This window comes from Rhinopithecus roxellana, chromosome 4, assembly GCF_007565055.1.
Source record: "Rhinopithecus roxellana isolate Shanxi Qingling chromosome 4, ASM756505v1, whole genome shotgun sequence".
Taxonomy (NCBI): domain Eukaryota; kingdom Metazoa; phylum Chordata; class Mammalia; order Primates; family Cercopithecidae; genus Rhinopithecus; species Rhinopithecus roxellana.
This window is the reverse complement of record NC_044552.1, coordinates 110,190,061-110,200,665: the sequence shown is the minus strand read 5'-3', so window position 1 is coordinate 110,200,665 and position 10,605 is coordinate 110,190,061.

The following is a 10,605-nucleotide window of genomic DNA, read 5'->3' as shown; positions in this document are numbered from 1 at the left end:
AATCTAACATGATGAAATTGTGATAGAAGCAGAGAAAACTGACCAAAGTGAAACAATAACCTAGAAGTAATAGATCATAGGTAGCATCAGCAAAACATCAGAACTTCTAACTTAAGGGGTATATCCTGAAGAACAGAGTCAGTGATCCCTTGTTTAGGACATGAGTTAGCTGTGGAAGCCTCTCATAACCGGTTAACCTCACGTAATGGCAGGATAACAAGAAACAAATAAGAAACTTTGCAGAAGCCTTGTCTTTGCAAAGAGCATTTTCAGCAGGTGTCAGTTACCCAGCCTCAGATATCTGTCAAGTTAAGCAAAGTAAAAGGTGACTCCCCCACTGAAATAAGTTACTCTCATTTGCAAAACTCTTGCAAACATTATAGGGAGTTATATATGGAGTGAATCTGTGAAACTTTGAAAAAAATCCCTGAGAATTCCCCTGTCAATTCCACCATTCTCTCCTTCCACCTGGAGCACATCCAAGAAAAAATCCCTACTTCCAATTGTAAATATTAATTTTATTAAAGGAATTAGAAGACCAAAAATTGACAGAAACATTTCAAAGGAATAAAATATGAAGCGTATAGAAATAAAATCAATGCTAAAGAGATTTTTTTAAATGTGAAAAAGAATAAAATTTCCATGGATCTAAGTGAATAAAATTGGAATACTGGAATCAAGATCAAAAGAAGTAAAAATAATCAAAAAGCAGTAAAGATGAAAAGTTATAAAAAGAAAATAAATGAAAATTTGAGCATTGAAAAAATGTGTAGAAGAAAAATAAGACCATTCATAGAAATAAAGCTGTTATTAGAACAAATAACAGAGAAGGGACACTGTTGACAAATTATTATTGCCAAGAAATAAAAGCAAGCCTTGAGAAAAGTGAGCGAAGTAAAACTAAAAAGTTAAAAGAATTTAAAAATATCTATCAGTAAAGTATAGATACAGGGAACTGTTCAAATAAATGCACTAGATAGGTAATAGTCTTACTGAAAATAAATGAATAAACAGAATAAAAATACTTGAAATATATTTTGCTAGATATTTTCTGAGTAAACAAGACTTGAATTTCGAGATAAAAAAGAACACATCATGTCTTAAGATATTTTAATAAAAATGCATATGACTTGGTCAATACTGAGACATAAGCTGGTAAATTAACTGGGCAACATTTGTACATAGAAAAAAAGCAATAAAGAATAAAATGTCATTGTTAATAGGAAAATATTGGAATAATCTCAGCCTTCTTCAAAACAAGATTAAAAGTGAGAAGAAAATGAAATAATATCTATCAAGTCCTCAGGAATCTTTGGTATGATCCGATAAGCTTATATTCTATTAAACTTATATTCACTTATAAAGTGAAACATACTTTCAAATATACATAAACTCTAAGAAAATATCACTAATAAAAAGATCATAGAGATTGAAGTTTTAGCCAAGTGGTAGAAAAGTAGTGAGGTTGTGATAAAAAATAACCTGACAATATGTTTTGCATCTATAAGACAGAGACCTAAGACGCAAACTACCAAATAATAATTGTTACAGATTTGTATCAGATTATGATGATGTTGAAATAATAATATAATAACATAGGTCAGAATATGCAATTCTGTGAGCATTCATATTAGTATGTGGGTTTTAACATAAATAATAAAATATTGTGAAGGTAACTACTATTGTCATAGGGTCCTCAGCCAGAAACCTCTGTGACTGGCAGTGCCTTCTGCCTGAGTATTGCTCGCACCCGCTGGGTTTGTTCTGCCCACTCAGCCTGGCAGGATGTGCTCAGCTTTCCCTACCAGCCCAGATCCCACACTTGCCAAGGGCAAGCCAGGAATGGAATTGTAAGGGGTGTGAGGGTGAGAGAGCATGGGGGTCTGGCCACTGTGCACAGTCAGGCAGTCTGGCTGTTGCAGCAGGGCAGGCAACTCCAGGTGCTGGCACTGGTGCTGGCTCTGTGCAAGGCTCTGACTGAACTAGATGTACTGCACGCAGCTTCTGCTGCGGACACCCATGTCTGGCCAAGGGGAACACCATTGTGCCTGGAAGCTTGGAGACACCGGGAATCACAGAGCCCCAAAGGGGATGTCATAGCCTTGGCTCAGGGAGCCTCTAGGTCTGGGTTCCTCAAAGAACCACAGCCCTTCTCTCCTTCTCATCACCACAACATGGCGAGCAGGGGGGCATGTTTCAGCCCTGTTTGTGTTACAGCTTTTTCAGTCTTGCAATTTGGCAGGTCCCAAGTTCTTGTCCTGCGTCCACGAAGAATGAGGTATGTGGACAACTGAAGGGTAAGTAAGGCAGAGAATAGCTTCACTGAATGACAGAACAGCTCCCAGGAGACCTGAAGTGGGTAGCTCCTTTCCACAGGCAGATCATCCAGACGTCTGTGCAGCTCTCAGTGGGGAGGAAACGTGGATGGGTAGGTCCTATCTGCAAGCGCGTTGTCCTGACATCTGTTTGCGTCTGACTGAGTCTGGGGATTTTCATGGGTTCAGAAGGATTTTCATGGGTTCAGAAGGGAGGAAGTGTGTGACAAAGCTTAATAAGTTCTTAATAAGTTCTCACTCAAGTCCAAAGTCTTCACCTGGAACTGACAGCCTGGCCTTCATAGTTTAGGCCACTCCTGGCTAGAAGGTGGGGCTTCAGGGGAGACCTGCCCCTTTCTATCCAGGAGCCTGTATGCCTCCTGTCACGTCAATCATGTCGACCATGACTGTTTGTGCCAAGGTTGCCTGCAAGTCTGTGCCAAGCTTCCTTCAGTCCCACCTTGGCCTCCCTCCTGTGCTCCTTGGAGCCCAAAGTCTGGAAGGGACTGAGGCAGCAGGGGGCTGGTGTGTCAGCACCACTCCAAGCATTTGGAAACCCAGTTGAGTTGTGACAGCACCCAGGCTTGACCTCAACTTTGGTCCAAAATGAAAGTGCCAGCCAGCAGGAGCAGGCACTTCTAAGTCTGTGGGGACAGGAGAACTTCCTTGGCCCTGGAGAGTGCAGGGATATCTGGGTCTACAGCTGCAAGTGGACAGCTGCAGCTGCACCTACGAAGGCCGGGTTCCCACCCCACCAACTCTGAAGCGGGTGGAGCTCTCTCCTGTTCCTGGCTCCTGGCGACTCTGTGGAGGGTGCAGCCCAGGCTGCACCTCCCCTGCTGTAGCTGGCATCTTCACAGCAGCCACTTCAGAAGGGCCACCACTGCCATCACTATAATAATTTGAAATAGTCTTCCAAAAGTCAGAAGAGCACACACATAAGTACATATATACATCAAGAAGAAAAACTACAGAAAAAAAATTACTGCTTCTGTTATTGGGAACACAGAAAAATTTGAATAGTATGTCAGCCTGAGTAAAACCAAGATGGAGAGACAAATATGTTGGCAGGTGGAAAGGTGCACAGAACACGTGGTGTTATTTCCTCTGGAGAAGGTTATTGGAATCTGGAGCTCAGGAGGTAGAAAAAGACAGAAAATTCACTACACACTTTAAAATAGTTTTGCATTTTTCATGTAGTTACAACAGATTAAATATTAATCCATTGAAGAATGTTTTATTAAATTTCCTCTAGATACCTTGTATCTTCTCAGGAGTGCTTTTTCTTCCATAACCTGCAAGTGCAGAGCTTGCTATAAAATAAAAGCATAATGAATCTTTATAGTAAAAACCACAATGTAATGTTTTTTAATTGATTTATTTGGCTTTTGTCAACTAAGTAATTGTAAAACATAGGTGGTGCAATATTTTCAAAACTTTAAATGTATTGTTTAAGCTATTGTTTAAACTAAAACAAGCAAACATATTCATGACTCATCAACCTCCTGAAGCAAGTGCCCCTGAAGTCTCTGGAGTTTTCTGTTCTGGTGTGATTTAAGTGTTTGTTGATTTAAGTATGTAAAATTTTTTTTTCCCATAATTCTTCAAAAAATGTATTCATTAAAAGAGTAATAATTCAAGCAATACTATCTCATTAAAAGTTTTCAGGGTAAACTATATCAAAATAGGTCCTGATCTTCAAGGGTTTCACAAAACTGGTCATTCCATTCAGAAAAATCCAAGATGTGTTTATAAACATACAAAAAGCAGTTACTGTCTGTGAATTTCAGTCAATTCTATTGTGTCTTTAAAAATATAAATGATGGTTGCTGTACACTCTCTAAATAAGTGTCACTTGTAAAGTGAGAGAAATTCTAGGTGGTTTTCATACACACAAACAAGATTTGGGAACAGGATTATAGATTATCATTTAGGGTAACTGAAGATAATCTTTCCTGACTGTTTCTTGATGAGAACAAATAAGACTACTTTAAATTTTTAATTTAAAAATAAATGTATGCCTCAGCTGCCTTATGATGATGTAGAAATAATAATTTGCTCTTAGTCATAAAAATATTAATATTAAATTACTTTGTGAAAATATTTGTGTTTGGCATACCGTGTAATTTTTTTTTACATATAAGGGCGTAACATAATATATTTATCTAGTCCAGGTTTTAAAATCTCTTTTCTTTCAATTCTCTAAAACAATTTTTAAAAATGAAAACAATGTATTCATTTGTCTATTTACCAAATTATAAGCCTTATATCTCTTTAATCAATATATACCATTTTTGTTAGAAATAAAATTTGAGTTATAAATTTTATTCTGTAAAGACTTTCATTATATTTTTTCTCGATAAACAGCCTAATAATATATCATAAATAAATCATATAAAGAATTTTACTTCTGCTCATATTTATCAGTGCTAGTATCAAAGTAACTAAGGTAAATTAAATTGTTCTCAAAAGAGGATAAGAATTGTATCTGTCTAATGCATGTATTGAGTGTAACTTAGAGAATAAATTTCTAACATTTTAATATGAACCTCATATGGTCAGAAAAATGGATATAAAATGGCATTCCTAAATTTGAGGTTAATGAGGCTGTAGTAATTCCTATTATAAGTATTGATTTCCAAATAAACTGGGAAAGATAATTATTTATCATGTGAAAATATCACATTATCTGCCTCCTAAGCAAGTTGAAAAATAAGATAAATTTCAAATAATTGCTAACATTTTGTAAAACACAAAAGTAATTTTAATTTTTACTGTGAGGAGATAAATTTCTCAAGTGCTTCTATAATTTGAGCACGTATTACCATCGGTCTGCTAGCCATCCTCTAAGTGGGCATGCCTTAATCCAGTGAATTTAATGTGGGCTTTACCACCTTTGTAATGTGGATGCTCACTTTAGAACTGAAGCTAGGTCACATACGATTATGTTATAGAATGCAGCTTCTCTACACTCCTTATTAATGAGCAGACCTCATATTTTCTCCTTCTCTTATGGTTGCTATGACTTACAATGCCCTTGCCCGGAGGAAAAATAAGCCTATCAAATCTGTTTATTTATTTATTAGTTGAAGGCCTCTTTTAGGACCCATAGAAGTTATCTATCTATATTGAATTAATTACCCACATGTTTTCTACATTCAAGATAGGTTGGTTCTGGGTTAACTTTGTGACCCTCTGAGTGGCTTGCATTGATTCACATAATTTTACCAAAAAAAATTGAGTCATTTTGTCCCCCTTTTCTCTTTCTCATTAAGAAGATTCTTTTCATGCTTAACAACATAAACTTCATTTATTTCAGTCTTTGTTAATGATTAAGAGAGGAAACCAGATGAAACACACTTAACTTTAAAAAATAAAAATATGATATTCAAAACACTATTAATCAGAAACATGGAAATTAACACAGAAATGAGATGCAACTGACTAATCTTATTTTTTAAAACAAAGCTTATGGTGAAATAGGTAGTGCCATATCTTGTTATTGAGAATGAACATTCATATTTTCTTTTGGTGGAGAACAACCTGTAAATAAACAAGTTTTTAATGTGCATAATCATTGAGCTAGCATTTCCAATTCTAGTATTTTATCATAAAGGTGATGACCATAAAGATAAACATTGTGATTCACTGGAATATTAATTATAATTTTAAAAAATGAAAATAGTGTTTATTATATCATTGTTTAATATAATAACCAGTTTTCTTTTATACCAGTTTTAATATAAAAATAGACAAAATAATTATTTTATATACTAAAAGTTTATAGATAAGAAAGATCTCTAAGATAAAGTACAAAATAATTTTCAGATATAGGTGTAGTATTATTTCTGGAGATAGGAATTTAATTGGTGAGTTTTTGTTTTTTATAGATGAAAGTTCGTGTTGAAATAGATATGTGTCCATGTAATTTTAGATTTGTCACAATGAATAAATATGAAGGTAAAATTTTAATCAAACAGTTGAAAAAAATAAAATAGGAGCTTATTTAAAAGCAGTTTTGGTCCCAAACATAGTTTATACATTTAAAAAAGAGGGTGATTTGAATGTTTTGTAGTAAGTGTTTTGGTGGTAATTTTTTATGTTTATTACAGTAAAAAGCCAAAATTTCAACTAACAGAAATCCACTTTGGAGTAGCAGAGATATATGGTACAGGTCTTAATACACATATATTCACATGTATTCTTATTATTATATGGAAATGCAACTCCTGTTTCTTTCTTCTTTAAATATGCCATAATTAATTTGTTTTAAATCATAAAAATATTAATATTAAAGTATTTTGTAAAATTTTATGTGTTGGTCTATTATTTAAATTTTTACATATGAGGCACCATAACATATTATATGATATCTCCCTGGCTTTAAAATCTCTCATCTTTCAATTCTCTGGGACAATTTTGAAAAATAAAAATGATCTCACAACTTATCTACTTATGAAATTATAAGCCTTCATATCTCTTCAATCAATACATAACCACATTAGTCCATTTTCACACTGCTGATAAAGACATACTTGAGACTGGACACTTTACAAAAGAAAGAAGTTTAATGAATTTACAGGTCCACGTGGCTGGGGATGCTTCACAATCATGGCAGAAGGCAAGGAGGAGCAAGTCACGTCTTACATGGATGACATGTAAGTGCCTCATCTCCATCTGTGACCACTTCAACCTGGATTTTGTTGTCCACATCATTATCAGCATTTTGATCAAAGCCATTAAACAAGTCTCTGAAGAGTTCCAAACTTTCCCACATTTTCCTGTCTTCTTCTGAGCCCTCCAAGCTGTTTCAACCTCTGCCTGTTACCCAGTTAAAAAGCTGCTTCCACGTTTTTGGGTATATTTCCAGCAGCACCCACTCTACTGGTACCAGTTTCTGTATTCGTCCGTTTTCATGCTGCTGATAAAGACATACCCAAGGCTAATCAATTTACAAAAGAAAGAGATTTAATGAACTTACAGTTCCCAGTGGCTAAGGAAACCTCAAATTTCATTTGAGGTCTAAATTTTTTTTTCTGTAAATACATTCATAACTATCACTTTTTCTCAATAAGCAGTGTAATAATAAAGTATTATAAACAAATCATTATAAAAGATGTTATTTCTGATCATAGTCACCAGTGTTAAGTTTTTCTCAGAAAAGAAGAAGAATTGTACCTATTTCATAAAGTGAGTGATAACTTAAAATTATATTTTTAATGTATGGTATTAGAGAAAATTTAAAAGATGAAGTTATTAGGATTCCAATTATAGGTTCATGTCTAACTATTTTTTCATTTTGTTTTATTTTATTTCATTGCGGTAGACTAATACATTTGGTCTCTTATTCTGTTTTTGTTACCCTGTGATTTCACAATTGCCAAGAGAATGAATTAATTCTCTGTAGTTTTGCTTTCTTTCTTTAGAATAATGCATTATTAAAGAACTTTATCCTGTTAGAGCTTATTTCAGTGGGTGTTTCAGTTGGTCTGCCAAAGATGTTATCACAAACCAGAGAGACTCAGTACATTTGGGAGAAAATAATTAGAATAAAGATAATGATATAAATTTTATCTATTGTTTTAACCTGTATTCTACTATAGTAGTCATTCTTTCCAAGGAAAAAGATATCCTAATACTACATACTTATTTCCAAACATGTATAATATATTATTATTGAAAGTATTTCATAATATGTCTATAAGCACTATGTTAGGTTTAAGAAAATACCTTCAGGTTTTATTTTTTATAAAGCAATATTTCATCAATATGATATGCTTATATCATTTCATTTTACATTTTTACTCGATTTAAGTTCACATATATCCAATTATTATGTAAGTGATGTATGCCATATGAAGCAATAAAAAGGCCAACATACTTTCCAGGTTTTTATATTTAATTTTTTGTATTGAAAATTAAAATACATTGATTTTGAACTTACATTGTATAACACAGTTGGGCTGGTCTTGATATTTGCAGTTTGACAAAAATCATCTTTATTGTTTTTCTAATATTCTATATTGAAAGTTATCATGAATGGCAAAAGATTTTGTAATTTACTCAATAATATGAATATATATTTTTAAAAACAAATGTTGTCAATTTGATATTCTTGACAAAATGTTAATAATTTGCTTGCTTTAGGGGCCAAAAGATATATTGAATTTCCATTATTGTACTATTTTTCTTTCGACATTGATTTAATTAATAGCATAATGATGAAATTAGACTAAAATTATAGATTTTAGATAAGCTGCTTTCAAAACTGAATCTTTGCTTACATTCTATATTATATGAATTATGACAACAGTATTTTCAATTTGATGTTTAGTAATCATCAGTTTTCAGAAGAATTATAAAGTTTGAGATTATAAAAAATTGATAACACAGATATTAATGCTGAAGCTTCATTGATTGCCGTGCTTAAAGAATATTCACAAAGAATACAGAGATCCTTAGAATATTTTGGAGGATCTTTTGTTGCAATATGAGATATTTTTATGCATATATGTGGCAAATTCTTATTCATAGCATCTCACGGTATTTTTCCTAGAGGCAATATTTGTAGGTTAAGTATGTTATCCTCCCCAGCTTTGCTATCTTCTGTACAAATCCTGTAGTGCACTTCACTAATTTTTCACTAATGGAAACATTTGCATTCGAGAAAACTACTCATCCAATAAGAATTGTTATCTGCCCTATGTGGCTCTTCTTTGGAGTTACAGCAAAAGTAATTGAACAATAATTAGTAAATAGTTTCTCTCCTTATATCTGCTATAATATCAAATATTTGGTTTGTGTCAGTTGTCTTAAAATATATACTACTATTATTTGGTATAGATGTTTATATCATGAATAAATTAGAATGCTATAAAATTTTGATGGTGTCTGTCAAATAAATAATATTCTCATTAACACACATTAACTTTCTGAGGTGATCATCTGAACATTAGATATCACTATACCAAAATTATAATTGACAATGCTATGAGTTCGACAATAGCACACCATGTTTTCTCATTTTTTATCACCTATATTTTCTGCTTATTTTCCAATCAGATGTCAATTCTTGCTTCTTCTTTATATTATTCATTATGCATATGCATTTTACTTTCTTAATGTTTGAGATAAATATATGATAAATATTGTCAATTTTCTCATACATTGTTTTTTCTTAGTTGAAAAGTATGCCTCGTGAAAAAATATGAAAAGACATTAAGAATTGCATGATGCATCAATTGATCATCCACTCATACATTATCTACAGCAAAATGGCCTTTCTCTTCTATTATCCCTTTCCCCCAAATTTATTTTAACTCAAAGATTTAATGTTTGTTCCTATTCTTACATTTCTATGAAATGCTCATATTTCTCTTTGACGTATCATTATTTTCATGTTTGCTAGTGAATAGGACTGTTCTCCTAAGTGAGCAAGCTTATATATGTCACAAAGGGTGAGTCAAATGATCAGAAAAAATAAACCTGAGTGCAGTGTCCAATGTAAGCCTTCCCTCTAATCTAATTTCTGCTTTTACTGTTGTGTATGCAAGAAGGGCTGCTCTTTCTAGTCTTTCTAGGAAATAAGATAAGCTTAGATAAGTAAGGACAAGATCTTTAGAATGGGTGTGCAATGTTGGAGGGGAAATGTTACTGATATTATGATACACTACAGTCTTCCTTGAGGTCAAAAACACATAAAGAGCAGTAGAACAATGAGAATACACCTATTCTGCCTCCTCGTCCTCCTCCTCCTCCTCAATAGAGAAAGTATATATAATACATTTTCACCTTCACTCAACTGACCTAACTGATTGGGGATAAGGATGGGAGTTGGATGATTGAAACTATATGCATGTCTCATTGGGAGGCCTACGTCCCAACTTTTAAAAGGAGTAACCTTCATATCTTAGCATAGTATCTTTGGCATAGTTTCCTTCCTGTTGAAAATTAACTTCTAGGTCTTCTGTCAACCATATATAATAATAGCATATGGAATGGACACAAGTTTTATGGAGTTCAAGATTTTTTTTTTTTTTTTTTTTTTTTTTTGAGACTGAGTCTCGCTCTGTCGCCCGGGCTGGAGTGCAGTGGCCGGATCTCAGCTCACTGCAAGCTCCGCCTCCCGGGTTTACGCCATTCTCCTGCCTCAGCCTCCCAAGTAGCTGGGACTACAGGCGCCCGCCACCTCGCCCGGCTAGTTTTTTGTATTTTTTAGTAGAGACGGGGTTTCACCATGTTAGCCAGGATGGTCTCGATCTCCTGACCTCGTGATCCGCCCGTCTCGGCC